Source organism: Biomphalaria glabrata, chromosome 1, assembly GCF_947242115.1.
Source record: "Biomphalaria glabrata chromosome 1, xgBioGlab47.1, whole genome shotgun sequence".
Classification (NCBI taxonomy): domain Eukaryota; kingdom Metazoa; phylum Mollusca; class Gastropoda; family Planorbidae; genus Biomphalaria; species Biomphalaria glabrata.
The window spans coordinates 36175124-36193023 of NC_074711.1; the positions used below are offsets into that span (position 1 = coordinate 36175124).

The following is a 17900-nucleotide window of genomic DNA, read 5'->3' on the forward strand; positions in this document are numbered from 1 at the left end:
AACGCAATACGCGCTATGATGTGTGGAGAAATTGAAAGGAATATAAAAATGGCGGATATACAGTTGTCAACATTTGGGAGACACGTCATTAGTCTGAACTATGCAGAGAGTAGTTGTATCAAGAGAAGATATAGACAGGAAGGCAGCACTGTTCTGAGCCGACTAAAGAAAAACAAGCCAAATGAAAAAGGACTGGCTTCGCTAGCCTTTAATCCGGATCTGTAGTCACGTGATGTAGGCGTAGAAAATGCCAAAGGTAGAAATGCGCGAGATAGTCTCGTTTTAGGTTTAAGTCAATTAACCAGGTCTGCAACGCTATCAGTAAACTTTTTTTCTTTGCTATTTTTTCAGATCCATGTACGGTACGCTGTCTATAAAAACAAAAATTTATTCTTATACCTATATCAAAACAACATAATTTTCTTTTGTTAAATATCTAAAAAATAAAATTCATATTCATAATGGTCATTATTTTAAAAAAAACAAAAAAAAACAGCCTACCTCAAAAAGCTTCCTTTCTCGCCCCGCCCTCACCCCCTCACAACCCCTCAAAAAATTCCCATTGCTGCCTACAGAGCAGAACGCGGTAAGATTTAAGAAAAAAAATGGCAAAAGCTTTTTCGAGCCGGAAGTGACATGTGCAAGAAGCATAACGGATATTGTATGGGGCAGAAATTAGCAGGCTACGCTTGTCCATAAGAAGCAATAAAAAAAAATGCTCCTCTCCACCCTCTCTCGCCCTTCAGTGTTAAAGACATTTTGTGTGTGTGTGTGTCTGGCAGCCATGTTGACTGGAAACGTTAAACAGCGAGCGCTCGGCTGTCACGGATCTACTGGGAAATTAATGAAAATAATCCTCGGCCCGCCAGCTGACATCACCTCGCCACCGCCCCGACACTTGTCCTTTGAACCTCACGAGTAATTCAGATAAAGCCCCCTACGGAGATTAGTGACTTTCATATCGAAACTTTGCGGTAAGATGTAAAGGGGTGGGGAGAGACGAAGGGGGGAAATTTTTTTTTTTTTTTTGGGGGGGGGGGGGGGCGTTGAGAAATGTGAGGAGACGGTGAAGGGAAAGAAATCTGATTGGATTATTTATGACCGGCATTGGTCACGTGATGTAGAAAATAGTAAACATTGATTCTCTGGAAGACACAGGTCATCAAAGTCAAGACTGGTGTTTGGAAGTCTGAGAAAATACGTTTGTCATTGTCTATTAGTAATCTCTGCGTCACTTCCAGAAAGGAGGGGGGGTCAAGAAATGGGAGAGAGGGGGGCGAGATCAGCAGATCTGGCTGAACTACAAGTCTCCTACCACTTAAAGTGCTGCCTTGGTAATTTACCGCGATTTATCATTGGCTATCGATACACATGATTAGTCTTTGTGAAACAATTAGAAATGACAGGATGAGCTCATTTAGATAAAGTGTTCGGATGAACTTTAATCCACCATTCGCTGAGACTTCTACCAGAAGACAACAAAACTTGACTGTTGGGACCAGGGCCTAGAAGACGGGGTCTCACTGCTAATCATAATGAGAATTGGAGTGTTCTTCTGTTCACCAACGAGGATTGATCGGAATCTCGATGTCTGCAGACCAAAGACTGGTAGACCAACACACAAGTTTATGTCCGTACATATTTATTGATGGACTAATATCTGCTTCCGTTAATGATCACGTGATGTCGGCCAACAATTTGTTTTCAAGGAAGTCAAGAGCAGTCCAAGAGGAATGCGAGAACAAAAGTCAATAAATCTGCACTTGTGGTATATTGCCTCCCTTGATTTTTTTTGTTAACCAATGAAATTGCTTGTTGTATAACTAAAGACTGGTGATCGGTGAATGGATAAGCTTTATTGTAAACAAAATACATGTAGATCTATGTTAATATTATTCAAATATTACATAATTGAAATAGATATCACTACTAGTAAATAGTTGCAAAATACAAAAACATTTTCTGTTAGTTGACGATCTTTTAAAAGATAAAGATTTGGACAGTATTTTTCTAATTAGTTGGATTTAAGAATGCAGTAGGCCAATGCCCCCCCCCCCCCTATTTGTCTAATTATTTGGATTTAAGAATGCAGTAGGTTAATGCCCCCACCCCGCCCCCTCATTTTTCCAACTGGTCCAGATAAGTGATAGGATAACAGCGAATTGAGAAAGCTAAAGCATGAAATTGCGCTAAACAAAAACAATTGGTAAACAATATTTCTAATCGCAAAGATTTATTGTTGTTGATGATCAATGATTGTAAATTTAATTTCAAGACTGATCTAAACTAATTGTTACAAAAACAATTCGTATAAGCTTTGTTTAGTTTTTTTTATTTGTACACAGGACAGGGTATTTGTTCTTCTTTATTAAGTTGTTCTTGTTATTGTCGTTGTTTTGAATGTATATTTTCCGTCTATAAAACCTTGATGTAAATAGGCCCTAGGAATGAAAAAAACAAACAACGAAAAATATCTTAGAAGAAGAACTCCACATATACTAATGTGAGGTTTATTTCCTCTTTTCAATATCAAACTAAAATTAGTTGATATTGTTAATAGCCACTACTTAACTAAGTGTTTCATTTTTTGATTCATTCATTTTGTCTTCGACGACAAATAATTGTGCACAAGTTTCAACTTGATCCGAGGATGTGAAGTGGGAGAACTAACGTGTTGAAAATGTGTATGACAGACAGAGAGAGAGAGTTGATAGAAGCGTTGTAAAACACACACACACACACACACACACAATTAAAGTACATTCACATTTATATGGAAAAAAAATTGAAGATAATATTATGTTTTCTAAATACGATACCATTATTATCGTGAAAAAGATGTCACAATGACATAGGTACAGTGGCGTCCACCTCATTAGTATTTCATTGGTTAAGTTAAATCTTGCAAGACCATAGTTAAGGCGTATGTGTATAAAGTGTGTGTGCATGTTTTAAAGAAAACAATATCGGCTTTTCTTTACGGGTAGAGGGGGTACTACGAAACAAGAGACAACCAAAAAAGGTTGATGTACAAGACAGATAGTGTCGAATAGAATGCTGGGCGAAGTTTAAGTCAGAAATGAAATAATCACGTTTTTTTTTAATCAACCTCTTTCTATTGAGAAGATTTTCATTTAATCCATGGTGGCATATTCAGCATCGGAGCTGACGATCACATGCGCGAATAGATTTTAAAGATGATTCGAAAGAGAAAAAAGAGAATGAGAGAGACAGAGGGGCAGATGAAAGGGGAGGGCATCATAGGGAGAGTGTTTTCCCGTCAAGTGACATCTTTGACAGACAGGTCCAGACACTAATACCTAGAAGAGGACCTTAAATTCTTAGGATCTGTCCAGATCATCTGTCACATAGAAATCTCAGAGATGATTGGTGCGACCCTGTGTGTCAAGATAGAGCTGTGAATAGCTGCCCCTCTCAATGCTAGACACGCGGTGTGTGTGTTCAAGTACACGTTTCTAGTTGAACACCACTATACATTTTGTGCAAGACAGAGGAGAGTCTTACTAAGATATTTTAGTTTAAATAAAAAAAAAAGTAGAATATCTAGACCTCGATAAAAGAAATAAATCCTCGACCTGTTTCGAAGCGCCATTTTCTTATGAAAAAGACGTCAGTCACGCGCAACATTTTTTGTTTAGATCGAATAGAATGTGTGTTTTTTTTAATAGTATTTTAAAAAGTAAAGTCAACTTCCCCTTTCAGACCTTGTAGTCTATTTAGTATAGTATTATCAAAGATAAACGTTTTTAAAAAATGGTTAAAATTAAAAACTTGTATTCAACAGCAGGTGTTTACGAAATTTAGTTATAGAAAAATAAAATAAATACATGACTATCAACCAGATGTCACAACAAAAATCTAAATTCAAAATAAAAACAAATCTATCACGATGGGTGAAAAAAAAATATTCAGGACAAAAACGTCTAAACATTATTATAGCCAACAAATTGTCTTGTCGGCCTACTTCTTGCTGCATCAACGACTTTTCAGATTGTGTATTTGTACTATTTGTTTGTTGTTTTTGTTAGTTACTTCTATCTATAGTCTTTTCCCTCCATTTCTTCCACCCCCCCCCCCACTATCCACTTGTATTTGGTACTTCCGGTGATTGAAATTGGGTTTAATGTTGTGTGTAAAACCAACATGACTAAAGAGCTCTTGATGACGTCAGCAAGATGTCACTGGAATGAAAGTTTGTTTTTGTTTTTTTTTTTTTAATCTGAGGAACTTAACCCAATAACTCATTGATAGTATAGCCTTTTCAAATATGAATTATATAAACAATGTCAGAATGGACATTTTAAAAAATAATATTGAAGGATTAAGGAATGTGAAGGAAATAACATTTTAATTCACATTTATTTTATACAACATTAGATCTTGATGATGTGACAATGTCTTTTTAATTTTAAATCTAACCCAGTAAAGCAGCGATGCCAACATATGGCCCGCGGGATATCTCCGGCCAGTAAATCCTTGCAATTTATGTTCTTAAAGTACTGTCCATGGTGCACAATGAAGCCTTAGATCCTCAGGTTCATTTGGATGAGAATAATTTGCGTCCCGCGAAAGGCGTTTCGGAACTTTATATGCTCCCCCTACAGATACACTCACACTCAAACAGAATAAGGTTTAGCATCAATGGCGATTTTAGTTTTGTGTGCTCTGTAGATTATATTAACAAAAAATAAAACAACTTTACATATTTTTTTTTTAATCCGATTACCCCTTATTTGGCTAAGGTAAGTTTTGGTGCACTGACCTATTTAATCTTCTGACAGCAAACACGTTTGTTTCAAAAAATCAGGTTAGGAAACGTTTTTTCAATACCTATATACTTTTATTTTAACAAATAAATGAGACATATTAAGTGGGACATTATAACAATAGACACTGAATATTAAAACACACACTTATTTTTTTTTTTCAATATAATATTTAAAAGTCTCTTTCTCCCTCTTTCTCACTCTGTCTCTCGCTGTCTCTCCCTGTCTCTCTCTCTCTCTCTCTCTCTCTCTCTCTCTCTCTCTCTCTCTCTCTTTTAAAATTGTAAAAAAATATTACTTCGACTTTACAAAACCAAAAGACCAAGATGTTGCTCTGTTTTTTAAAAAGTCCTTGTAGATCTATCTTTTAAAAGTCCCGTAGATCTATCTTTTAAAGAGTCCTTGTAGATCTATCTTGTAAAATGTCCTTGTAGATCTATCTTGTAAAAAGTCCTTGTAAATTGTCACGATCTTGATATCAGCTCTTGATGGCTATACGTCTAGGGTGATTCTTACTGATGTAATTTAGCTGATAGAACACACACATCACAGATGACTATGGATTAAAGACCACAATATTCAATAATGATATAAATCATGATCTCTGGACACAAATTTGCATATGAAAAATAAATATTTAATTAACAACTATAGTTACATATAACATGTGATTCTAGAATTAAAATTTAATAATCACATAGACATTGATGCTTGGCTGTAGGTCACGATGAACTTTCCATTTCTCTTGTCTCTCTCTCTCTCTCTCTCTCTCTCTAGTCTCTGCACGGATCCTGGAACCCAACGTCACAGTCCGCTCAATACTAGAGTGATATCCCCTTGAGTAGCAGGCAAAGATACACCATATATAGATCTACCGTCTCTGACCGTCAGAATGTCACTAAGACTCAGACAGTCGCCAAGACTGTCACTCTAAATAGACAAATAATCAAGATATCGCTAACAACTAGCTAAAGCGCCATACTATTTATTCATAATCTATTAACATCTAATGCTAGATATATAACAAATAAAAACATTTCTTCTTACCCTGGTCCTTAAGAATTAGTTCCTACATGTTGTCTCTGGCAAACAACTCACACATCTTGGAGCCAAGATCGCGAGCCAACCTCGGCGACTTGCTCCCAATGTCTGTATGTGTCGTCTACCAGAAAACGCCCAGCACACGACACACGCCCCTGCTAACACTACATGGCGCTGTGTCCCGACTGCCCCAAACTCTACTCTATATAGGCTGAGTATCTAGCCTACGCCTAAACTAACATTACTAATGTCTGTCCCGACCCACATATCAGTCTCTCTACAAGACAAACACCTAACTGACATTGTCCTAACCTTTGTCTGGTCTCTGTCAAGTCTATCGGTGAGCTTTGATAACAGCTATTAAACTAATTAATAACCCTTGCACAACACTGTGACATAGATCTATCTTTTAAAGAGTCCTTGTAGATCTATCTTTTAAAGAGTCCTTGTAGATCTATCTTTTAAAGAGTCCTTGTAGATCTATCTTTTAAAGAGTCCTTGTAGATCTATCTTTTAAAGAGTCCTTGTAGATCTATCTTTTAAAGAGTCCTTGTAGATCTATCTTGTAAAAAGTACTTGTAGATCTATCTTTTAAAGAGTCCTTGTAGATCTATCTTTTAAAGAGTCCTTGTAGATCTATCTTGTAAAAAGTACTTGTAGATCTATCTTTTAAAGAGTCCTTGTAGATCTATCTTTTAAAGAGTCCTTGTAGATCTATCTTTTAAAGAGTCCTTGTAGATCTATCTTGTAAAAAGTCCTTGTAGATCTATCTTTTAAAAGTCCCGTAGATCTATCTTTTAAAAGTCCCATAGATCTATCTTTTAAAGAGTCCTTGTAGATCTATCTTGTAAAATGTCCTTGTAGATCTATCTTTTAAAGCGTCCTTGTAGATCTATCTTGTAAAAAGTCCTTGTAGATCTATCTTGTAAAAAGTACTTGTAAATCTATCTTTTAAAGAGTCCTTGTAGATCTATCTTTTAAAGAGTCCTTGTAGATCTATCTTTTAAAGAGTCCTTGTAGATCTATCTTTTAAAGAGTACTTGTAGATCTATCTTTTAAAGAGTCCTTGTAGATCTATCTTTTAAAGAGTCCTTGTAGATCTATCTTTTAAAGAGTCCTTGTAGATCTATCTTTTAAAGAGTCCTTGTAGATCTATCTTTTAAAGAGTCCTTGTAGATCTATCTTTTAAAGAGTCCTTGTAGATCTATCTTTTAAAGAGTCCTTGTAGATCTATCTTTTAAAGAGTCCTTGTAGATCTATCTTTTAAAAGTCCCGTAGATCTATCTTTTAAAGAGTCCTTGTAGATCTATCTTTTAAAGAGTCCTTGTAGATCTATCTTGTAAAATGTCCTTGTAGATCTATCTTTTAAAAAGTCCTTGTAGATCTATCTTTTAAAGAGTCCTTGTAGATCTATCTTTTAAAAAGTACTTGTAGATCTATCTTGTAAAAAGTACTTGTAGATCTATCTTTTAAAAAGTCCTTGAAGATCTATCTTGTAAAAAGTACTTGTAGATCTATCTTGTAAAAAGTCCTTGTAGATCTATCTTTTAAAGAGTCCTTGTAGATCTATCTTTTAAAGAGTCCTTGTAGATCTATCTTTTAAAGAGTCCTTGTAGATCTATCTTTTAAAGAGTCCTTGTAGATCTATCTTTTAAAGAGTCCTTGTAGATCTATCTTTTAAAGAGTCCTTGTAGATCTATCTTTTAAAGAGTCCTTGTTGATCTATCTTTTCAAAAGCCCTTGTTGATCTATCTTTCAAAAGCCATTGTTGATCTATCTTTTCAAAAGCCCTTGTTGATATATCTTTCAAAAGCCATTGTTGATCTATCTTTCAAAAGCCCTTGTTGATCTATCTTTTCAAAAGCCCTTGTTGATCTATCTTTCAAAAGCCCTTGTTGATCTATCTTTCAAAAGCCATTGTTGATCTATCTTTCAAAAGCCATTGTTGATCTATCTTTTAGAAAGCCCTTGTTTATCTATATTTTAAAAAGACCTAGTAAATCCATCTTTTCAAAAGCCCTTGTTACTCTATCATAACACCATCATCCTGTCTCGCAATGTCACACTATTGTTATTTCTTCTCCATATCTGCAACATCTGACCTCCAATTGTTATTTCAATCTGTTATTTCTTCTTCCAGCTGTCAGTTAATTGCCTGTCATGCCACAAGTCCAGTTAAATAAGTCACACATTGAACACACACAAAAAAAGTTCCGTCTCCAAAGAGTTCAAGAATTTCCCAAGACAAAATGATAATGAACGTAAAAAAAAAAAATCAATTTCCTTTTTTCCCCCTCTCCCATTTTCTCCATCCGCTGAAGCTTTTAGCAGGTTTGTAAAAAATCAAGTATCTGCCAATTATACCTGTCATGTCTCCATTGATTAACTCTGTTTAGACAAAAAACATAGAGTCTACTCTGGGCACAAAGAGAGATTAGAGTTAGGATACAGATTCCAGCGACGTATCGGTTTCATCACTAGAAATTATGTTAATTTGTTTCTGTATGTACAACTTAAGATTTTATGTTTGTTAATCTTTCTTCTTCCCAAACACACCTATACACACACTTACTCTAAAATGTTAAATGTTTTACATGTTTCGGATGTTCCTTCAGAGTTGAAGATAGTTTACTTCCTAGTCAAACCTCCCGCAGGACAACGGGGGATGGGAGCGGGCAGGGTTTAAACCCGGGACCATCGATAAATCCAAACGACAGTCCAGCGCGCAAACCGCACGACCAGGCTGTCATATCTGGAATAGTCTACTTACACACACACACTCCGACACTGGGAGTCTTGTCTACTTACACACACAGACACACACTCCGACACTGGGAGTCTTGTCTACTTACACACACAGACACACACTCCGACACTGGGAGTCTTGTCTACTTACACACACAGACACACACTCCGACACTGGGAGTCTTGTCTACTTACACACACAGACACACACTCCGACACTGGGAGTCTTGTCTACTTACACACACAGACACACACTCCGACACTGGGAGTCTTGTCTACTTACACACACAGACACACACTCCGACACTGGGAGTCTTGTCTACTTACACACACAGACACACACTCCGACACTGGGAGAGTCGTGTTGTCTACATGTTACTCCACAGCTGCTAATGTCTGTTTGCTCCCAGACTGACATACAAGCAATGAATAATTATTCGTCTTATCCCAGGCAAGTAATCTAGCCGGGGCCCGACATGAAAGCACCAATCGGTTTCATGTAAAATTGATCAGCACTGGAGCTCCGTCTTGACCAAAGGTCAAATTACACGGTGATTACCCAGCATACAATAGCCACGTACAGTACTTGGGAGTTCTCTCCCCTGTACGAGATGTAAGAAACAGGAAGTTGATGTAAGGACTCGGAACTTATTGATCTTAATTTTGGACAGAAAATAAATGAATTCATTGATTGAATTTATTGTTTAATTTATTTGTCATTCAATATGTTTTAACTATCCCTCTATTCAGCTTAAAAATTTATGGGTGGGAGGACAAGGTTCTCAAAAACGGTTCTAATAATTTTCCTAGAAATTTGACAGTTCATGTATATATTTGGGACAAAGAGTTACTAGCTATTAGGACAGAGTGGGAAAAACTAGTTTGACAGTTATAATTTTCCCAAGTATGTAAAAAAAAATGAGCTAGAAGAGTAGAAAATCTTTATGTTGAACTGACTACGTCTTCGGGTATTTCCGCATGTAGGCCCTAGTCATTAAAGCAGTGTTTCCCAAACTGTGTTCCGTGGAACCCTACTGTTCCGTGAAGCCTGGATAGATATTACAGGAACTACTGGAATAATTAATAAATTGTAAGCCGCGACGTGAATTAATCTCTTTAAAAGAAATAAGCAAAGTGTTTTTCTAAATACTCTATAATGTGCGAAGGGTTCCGTTAAGGAAAAGGTTTGGGAATCACTGCATTAAAGAGTTTAATAAATTAACAGACGTAAAGGAATTTGTGCGCACCTTCTTCTAAGACTAAATCTATAGACGTATCATTATCATCATAATCATACAAAAGAGTTGTCTTTTCAAAATGATATTTTTCTCATTTTAGGTTTTTTATTTAAATCGACCACATGACAGGTACCATCAAAGACTTTTGACCAAGAAACAAACAGCATATCTTATATTTTGCTATATCATAAACGCATGGAGGTAACAAAAGACGAAGAAGATCATATTATGCTAAACTCTATGAAAAACTAAAGCATTTTAAAAGCTTATAATCTATTGTTTTGCTTTTCGTTTAGATTTGAAAAGGCTGTGGAGTATATAAGGTGTGCGCACCACAAGTGGAAAACAAAACTCTTGCATGTTTGAATTTTAGATATGATTTCGTTCATGTTGTTATTTGAATATTTTGGCGAAACTTTGAAACACAACTATCTGATCATTGTTTAGTTTTTGATATTTAATATCCAGTTTACATTCTTTAAGTAACATAATAAAAGTAAAAAAGCATAGTAAAAATAAAGTAACACAGTAAAAATAAAGTAACACAGTAAAAGTAAAGTAACACAGTAAAAATAAAATAACACAGTAAAAGTAAAGTAACACAGTAAAAGTAGAGTAAAATTGTAAAAGTAAAGTAACAGTAAAAATAAAGTAACGTAGTAAAAATAAATAAAATAGTTAACGGAAAGTAACAGTAAAAGACGAGCAAGCGCTATGGAGAAATGTGGAGGTGATATAAGGTAACCAAACGAAAAACATTAGGGAAAGAGAAATGAATACTAGGAAAGATTTTGTAATACATAGACAAAATAAGCAATGTATATGACGCAATATTGAAAGATTACTTGCAACTAATTCATAAAAATTGCTTTGCCCAACATGACGACACAACTTAGAACTTTGATTTTGGAGTGCTAAAAAAGTGCTTAACAAATTATTGTATGACTTTTGAAATATTTCGTTATTTAACACTTTCAATATCCTGAACAACGGATGTACAAAAACAAAACAAAAAAAAACAAAACTTGCCATTTAAAGTTTTCGCCATATCTCCAAAAAAACTAAAAAACATTAGCAGTCGACATTACTACAATGTAAAGGAGTAAACTGAATGGATTTGTTTACTGACATTTTTCTTGTCTCGAATTCCGCAAAGCCAGTTCATTCATTTTTGTACTAAGTATTTTGTTTTTAATTACGTAGTAGATTATATACTATGACCTTAAATTAGATTGATAAACATGTTTAAATTGCTTTGTTGAATTGTTTGATAAAACAATGATGAGAAACACCACAGAGGTCACAGCGAGAAATGCACCGGGTCTGAATCCTCTGCAGGACTTGCTCATTAGACCAAAGCCGTCAATTCGTGAACATGTCCAATAAATGTCACCCGGGCTGGCATCAAGGGCTCAAGAGTAATGGACGATTGTTTCCAGATGGAGGAAGCTAGGCTTACAGAGTTCCAGGCAGATTGTTATACTGGCAGAGTCTGTAGACTAAACAATACTCAAATACCATTATTTGTTTTGTGTTCCATTTCAGGTCTTGGGTTTAAATTCTAATATAGGCTTGGATTTCAAATACAAACTGTTATTATGTCCATATCATTCCACTGATGTGTTTATTGCTGGCATTAGTTGGAAGATACGAAAAAAAGACGTTTGGTTATTTTTTAAATAGACACGTGACTACCTCATTATCAAAAACTTATACATTATATACCGTCGTTTAATTCTTTTTAAATGTTAACAAAAAATACTTGGAAGGTTTATATAGATGTGGAGACCTATATTCTAAAGTGTAAGTCTGAAAATATTACAGTTTATAGAGAGAACGTGCTTTAGTATCAATTATATTTTATTAGTTTGTAAATTGGTAGAAGAGTTTCTTTTGGTTTGGTATTATTTGAAGCTGAAATAAAACGTATTGTTGTCATAGGATAGCTAAGTGAGAAGAGAAGACTTGGTTACAACTAGAGCAGGGGGTGAGAAAAAGATGGACGAAAATAACAGTAGAAGGGAGGAAGGGAGTAGAATATAGAGGGTGATTCGTGAGGAAAGAGAGAGAGATGGAGAGAGAGAGAGATGGAGAGAGAGGGAGAGAGAGGGGGGGAGAGAGAGAGGGAGAGAGAAAGAGAGAAATAGGGAGAGAGAGAGAAAGAGAGAGAGAAAGAGAGATTTAGGGAGAGAGAGAAAGAGAGAGAGAGGGAGAGAGAGAAAGAGAGAGGGGAAGAGAGAGAGATGGAGAGAGAGAGAGAGGGAGAGAGAGGGGGGGAGAGAGAGGGAGAGAGAGAGGGAGAGAGAAAGAGAGAGATAGGGAGAGAGAGAGAAAGAGAGAGAGAAAGAGAGATTTAGGGAGAGAGAGAAAGAGAGAGAGAGGGAGAGAGAGAAAGAGAGAGAGAGAGGGGAAGAGAGAGAGATGGAGAGAGAGAGAGAGGGAGAGAGAGGGAGGGAGAGGGGGGAGAGAGAGAGGGAGAGAGAAAGAGAGAGATAGGGAGAGAGAGAGAAAGAGAGAGAGAAAGAGAGATTTAGGGAGAGAGAGAGAGAGAGAGAGGGAGAGAGAGAAAGAGAGAGAGAGAGAGGGGAAGAGAGAGAGAGAGGGAGAGAGAGATAGGGAAAGAGAACAGTGAAATGAGAGTAAAAGAATAAAAGAAAAAGGTGAAATGAGTTTATAATTAGAGAATTGAGAGTCAAGAGAAAGAGATGTAAGAAAAAGGGAGAAGGAAACAATAGAGGAGAACTGAAAAGGAAAGAGAACTGATCGTGGCGAGAGAAAGGAAGAACGGACTAGAAGAGTTTTCAAATTGTAGACATATGACATATATACAACAAATCAAAGAAGAAGAACAAAACATCTATCTCAATATAAGTTCATTCAGTTAGTCAACTAAAAATACAATTTATTCTATTCACTTATATATCCAATATTGCCATTGTGTCAAATAGTATTTGCTTCATATTTAACGCTAGGTTAGTTATAACATCAACATAGAAGCCGGTGTAGATTCAAATTACAATATTCTCCAAAGATAAATGGAAACATATTGAATATAAATCCTTGTAATAATAAGGCAAAACAATTTACGTTAAACCTTTAATAGCAGAATCAATATAAAAATCTTTAAGACTTTCTAAGAGTGAGCAGCATTAAGGGCAGACATTTCTCTGAATCGACGCCATCATGGCGGAAATGCTCGGACTAAGTGGAAGAGCGGAAGTGTATTCAGCCAATCAAAAAAAAATTAAACATACGGGTATTTCTGTTCATGTTTTAGGTCCTAATGAAGTGAATTGAACCTAACATGTTCCTTTCTGCTAGGCTGTGAGAGGGAATGAATGGACCTTTTAAGAAACTGCCGTGGGTTGTGCTTTCAGACGACAGCAACTGTCTCGCTCCCGAGGCTAAGAGGATTCAAAGAAGTTAGGGGAAGGGAGATGTGCGACTAGTTAAAATGTATTCATACGGAACAGATTACGACTTTGTCTCACCATCTGTCTCCCTTGGGTCTGCTTGTTCCAGGTGTCAGCACTCAAGATAAGAGTGTTTTGTCAATACGGAAACCCACGAAATGATTCAGTGCTCTCCAAAGGGTTTTCATTATATTTTCAAGTGAATTCAATGTTTGATGGGATTACATTTTCCAAAGGTGTAGTAACAAAATGAATGAGACTAGAACTAAAAGTAATTGCCAACTCTTCCAGAAGAAAGTTTATCACCTAAGCTCTTCCCTGTATCTGCTAGCTATTACACCGATGACCTTTGGTACAATCACATTTTGTAAAGCCTTTCTTTCATGCTATTAGAATGCTCACTACTCTATGGTCCAATCTCTTTTGTGGAAGGGGAGGGGGGTAAATGCTATCTGAGAGATGGCTTCCGTTAGGCGCTCAGCAAGTAAGGATTCGAATCGAGCCCCTTTGGTAGGGAGCCAAAAAATGTATGTAACTCATCCCCACATCCCATTTGATAGGTCGGGCTCCAACCCAACCTGAACCTTACAAGTGGAGAGATCATTCGTGCTTCATAGCAAACCAATGCAGCGTTTTGAGGGTGGAGAATTATGCAATCTATAATTTACATTTGTATGTACTGTAGAGGTGTCTAATCTGGGTCTGTGGAATTTGTACTGATCAGAAGATTGGTTGCGTCTTTCTGTCCGTGGTATTATTTTTTGAGTTCGTAGCAATACACACACAGATCAAGACACTAACAACAAAGTAAATCAACAGGTTCGTATAGAGATGAACATTGAATCCATAGTCTAGTCTCAGTCATTATAATAAATGATGTTACTTCTATGAAAGCCTAACCTCAACTGTCAGTTTATCTAGATCTATTCTACAGTCTCGCTTTGAATTAATGTCATAATTGTGCGTTTACTAGTAGGCCCCCCAAAAAATGCGTCTCTACATTACATACTTCAGTTTATCATTCTATCTAGGGCTTAATTTATAGTTTAAATTCTAACAATAAAATTAAACCTCCAATAAGCAGTTTAACCAAAACAGCCAGTAAGAAATTGTGTTAAACAAATTAATACAAAAAAAATATTTTCAGAGCGTCAACAATTTGAGACCTTACGGTCACTAGTGAACATACTAGATAAGTGAACCATAGTCGTTCTTTGTTGGGAAATAACTATCAAGAAGAAACACATCAACACATAACGGGATAAGTTAGTGTCTAATACTGCTCCAAAATAAACTGAATAGACTCAAATAATAGATCTACTACATTAAGAATGTAAATTGAATTGAGTTTAACTTTTAACCTGACGTTTTCCTCATTAGTGTGACCATTTTGAGCGCACAGAAACAACAACACCCAAACATGAAATAGCTTCAATTATAACAGTCACTCAATTAAAATCTAGAGACTGGTGTGATTGGCTTGTATTTATTTAAAGAATTAATTGTTCAAGTACAAAAATTAAGTGCACACTAATTACGCCTAAATTATTTCTTTTAGAGATGGACCATTACCCACTCCTGAACGCCTTAAGCTAAATATTTTTAATAGAATTAAAAAAAAAAAGAATTGAATATCAATGATTCACGCATCATTTTGTTGCTTAAGTTAAAATAGAAAGGAATTCAATTAATTTAATGATGTGTCACTGAATTCTTTTGAAGCGCATGAAAAACGATGTTTTTTTAATCAGCCAAGACAACTTTTTTTAGTTCAGTTTTATTCACATTAGCGACTATATCAACATTAAGGAATAGAAAGTATTCATGGGCAGGGCCGGTCTTAGGCCACTGCAACCTATGCGGCCCCAGTGGGCTCCTCACTTTCATAGGCCCAGCGCTAACACTAGGTGTAAATTATTAAAATAACCCATTATAACTTATAACAGGGTTCCTGCGGCCACCTGATTTTCCAGGAATTAATGGAAATCTCCTGAAATTATTAAATTATTAAGAAAACGCATACAAATCTCCAGAAAAATAGGGGGGGGGGGGATTTCATATTCGGATGTCATTCAATTACTTGAGGTCAACAATTCACGAATAATTTTGCAATTCTTGCTATGATCTATGTAGGAAACAGAATTTGATGATAAACTGTTTGACTTGGCTACACGCTTGGCTCTTAAAGTTAATTTGATCGTGATTTTGTACATAGTAAAGAATGAATAAAATGCAAAGTCGAATTTATTTTCTTATATAAAATGTTAATTTTCACTTATAATCCATATTCCTACCCAGACTGGGCCCCGCGCAATCCGTTTCGCCATTGTTAAGGCCGGCCCTGTTCATGATCGATAATATTCGGTATGTAATGACTATCAGTGCCAAACTTCCTTACCCAGACTATCCTGGATGTCGCAATAAATTATGAAATTCAAGTATTTTTAGTATTCTTTTTTTTTTTGAAAACCTTCGTCACCAGTAGCGAATTTTTTTTATGTCATCATCTTTTGACCCATCGATTCCCCCGCGAAAAAAATGTCACATCTATTCATGTTCTAAGTCAATGTCTCGGACTTCGCGTCGGTATATGTACTCCGCTGGTCACTGCTGTATGTTAAATGCAAGTGAGCTCGATCATTACGACTGGACTGTCTTGATAAGATTACACTCTCAGAGAAGCACTTAGTGTAATAGCGTTAAAGAAATCAAGAAATGACCAGCGCTGCGAAACTAACAAATAAATACAAAAAAAAAAAAAAAGATTAAAATGCTCTAAAAGTGTGGCCACTGCTTTTTAAGTCATAAAACTGGCTTTTAAATCCTGACATTTTGTGTCCATCTTGATAAAAAATGAATGACCAGAGTGGTCTTGCTTGGTACATTTCAATTTATATGTTTGGCAAAGAAACGAAAATGAAATCCACTTTTTGGTCTTTGATAAAATATGAGAGTATTAAAGGTCATTAGAGTATTAGAGGTCATTAGAGTACTAGAGGTCATGTTTTTAACTTTCATCAGGAATGTAACAGGAATACAAACTCGTAATTCTCAGGAGCAGCTTCTTAACACACATAAACGGACTTCAGGATTAATTAAGAAAATCTGTATCAATGGTTCAAACAAGCTTTTTCCTTTCAACGAAATAGTCAAGATTAAATGTTTCTCTTGACTAGCTCGCAATGTTCTTTTCAGTTTCTCTTATTCTTAGATGTGTATGGGTATGGGCAAGGTATTACATATTCTTTTGTACAAAGCTTATATCAACTCACTCTGTCTGTCTGATTGTCTGTCTATGTCGTACACATTTTTTTCCCCACTTCCCTTTCTCGGATCAATTCAAAACTTTGCACAATTATTGTTCTAACAAAACACGAATCAATCATAATATTAACCAATTAGTTTATTTAATTAATTAATTTTGTTTCATATTAAAAAGTAAAATAAATCTCACAGTTTTGAGAGATATGGCTGTAAATGTGGCACTATTCCCCTTAAATAGGCAATGTTTTGAAAAAAGCAATTTTAAAAATATATTTTGCTTGTGTTTCTCGTCTTAATTAGCGTAGAAAATTGAGCTCCTTAGTTCACCTTAATTCAATGACCACTTTTTAATGGCTAGAAGGCGCCCCGTTTTAAAACCTCTCATTGACATTCTGTACATTTCACTCTTATCACTTCCTACCCTACAGAACTAGAGCATACATCATTCACGTGCAATGTTTGACTGGATGTCACTAAAGGTCCTGGCATAACCATACGTTCAGGTTTATATGTGTCTTGTGTTCTTAATTGTATTGTTTTTTAAAAAGGATTGAGGCTCACCAGAAGAAGGATATTTGGGCAAATGTTATTTCACTATTACCGAAGATGTGTTAGACTGTATTACACTGTAACGTCTGTAAAAGATCTTGTATTGGCTTTAAAGGCTATTTTCAATCATGACGACTTTTTTTTCTAAGAGAATATAATAAAATCTATGAAATTTGTCATTCAAAGGTGTCTTCGGTCTAATATCCACCTGGTAAGTCCTTTCTCATTCTATTAGGGAACATACAAACTTGTAGTCCACTCGTGGGATGTGTGGCATATTTCGCTTGGCTAACTAAAGGAGGGGCCTGCGTTTCACTCCTGATGCACAATTCCACGAGCTGATTTGTGTTTTATGAGCGCCTAGAGAAAGGATGGAAGCCTCACGGAAACCCCTGCCCCCCCCCCCCCCCTCCGCACAATATAATAATAATAATAATAGAAACAATAGAAAGATGAATTCTTTCTGAACACTTATTATCTACTAGACATATGTTACCCGCGACCCGCGGGTTTTTATTTGCGCATTACTTTCGATATAGTCACTGAGAGTGTTTTGTAAACTATTAAACGAAATAATAATGTAATAAGTAAAGCGAATGTGTCAATGTAAAAATTGTGTGAATGAAGCTATCAAATCAAAATAGCTAATAGGCTTAAATTCATTTTTTTTTCAAATTAAAACATTTGCTTGTAGGCCTACATATATTTGATTAAAATTTGAGATGAATAGACTAAATTTTGTATGTTCATGTGTATAAAGTATAAAGTAGATCTTGACGTAGACATAGATCTAAATCTACACTAATCTAGAGTTAAAAATTGGCTTTTATAGAGTTCATTCTGTGCTGCGCATGCGTGAACTT

At 35.8% G+C, this 17900-nt stretch overlaps 1 protein-coding gene and 1 long non-coding RNA gene across 7 annotated transcripts in view; both read right to left on the reverse strand.

The window, feature by feature from the left end:
- The window catches only part of LOC106060624 (limbic system-associated membrane protein-like), a 128622-nt gene that overhangs the window by 72580 nt on the left and 38142 nt on the right, over nucleotides 1-17900 (reverse strand). The window lies entirely within an intron of this gene.
- On the reverse strand, nucleotides 5403-6226 carry LOC129927158 (uncharacterized). The gene is made up of 2 exons (XR_008778761.1): nucleotides 5835-6226; nucleotides 5403-5717 (listed from the first exon to the last, which is right to left on the reverse strand). It is a non-coding gene; the product is annotated as an uncharacterized LOC129927158 (long non-coding RNA).